Source organism: Triticum aestivum, chromosome 3D (assembly GCF_018294505.1).
Source record: "Triticum aestivum cultivar Chinese Spring chromosome 3D, IWGSC CS RefSeq v2.1, whole genome shotgun sequence".
Classification (NCBI taxonomy): domain Eukaryota; kingdom Viridiplantae; phylum Streptophyta; class Magnoliopsida; order Poales; family Poaceae; genus Triticum; species Triticum aestivum.
In genome coordinates, this window is record NC_057802.1 from 518,775,373 (window position 1) to 518,776,302 (window position 930).

The 930-nt window shown below is 39.1% G+C and overlaps 1 non-coding gene across 1 annotated transcript; it reads right to left on the reverse strand.

Moving 5' to 3' along the window:
- Positions 1-654: 654 nt before the first annotated feature.
- Positions 655-726, reverse strand: TRNAQ-CUG (transfer RNA glutamine (anticodon CUG)). Its single transcript has one exon. It is a non-coding gene; the product is annotated as a tRNA-Gln (tRNA).
- Positions 727-930: the final 204 nt, after the last annotated feature.

Below are 930 nucleotides of genomic sequence, written 5' to 3' on the forward strand. Positions count from 1 at the left end.
GAACCAATTATACTACTCATTATGGGATCCAAAATCTACAGCCAGACAAATTCATCAGCACAAGCTCTAAGATAACGTATTAACATGAGAGGTACTATGTTAGGAGGACGGTGGTATTCTCAGCCCATCAGGGTTTAAGTCCTAAATTTACCAGTGCTCACATTTTTCTCGATTTATTGTAGGCCTTCCGGCGACGTGCGTTCAGTGGGAAGAGACGTTCCCGACGACTACGAAGACGTCTGTGGTGACTTTGTCAATCTCAAGACGATGTGCCGGCTCAGTTTTTTTGAAGTTCTCGTAGGGATAAAGTGTGTGTGCGTTCATAGGGAGTGTTTGTGCATATGTATGAGCGTCTGCATTTTGTATTGTGTTTGAACAAAAAATTAAGAGGTAATAAATGTTTTACTACTCCCTCTATGCCATAATATAACAACATTTTTTACATATATTATGGAACGGAGGGAGTAGTTATTAGTAACAAGACATGTATAGGATTCGTGGGGCCCCGTGAAGAAAAGCAAACTCCTTTCAAACTTGTCGATGTCCGAAGATTGCTGACCAACGAAAGTGATTACTTCTTTTTGATTTATGTGGAGCACTTGTTGTGAAGTACCCCTGATAACTATAAAAAATTAAATAATAGGTATAAAAAACAGGTCCCACCGAGACTTGAACTCGGGTTACTGGATTCAGAGTCCAATGTCCTAACCACTAGACCATGGAACCTTTGGTGAATTCTTTTCACAGGAAAACTATACTATATGCGATATAGTCCCCACAGAATTCCACCCGCTTCACCATTGTGTGATATAGGTAATATCCAAGGGAATATTCTATTCTGTACGCAAGCACATCTGATCACAGTGAACAATAAATAAACAACAAGAAAAAATTTAAATAACTGAATTTTTTGGCATGGAAGATGCTCGA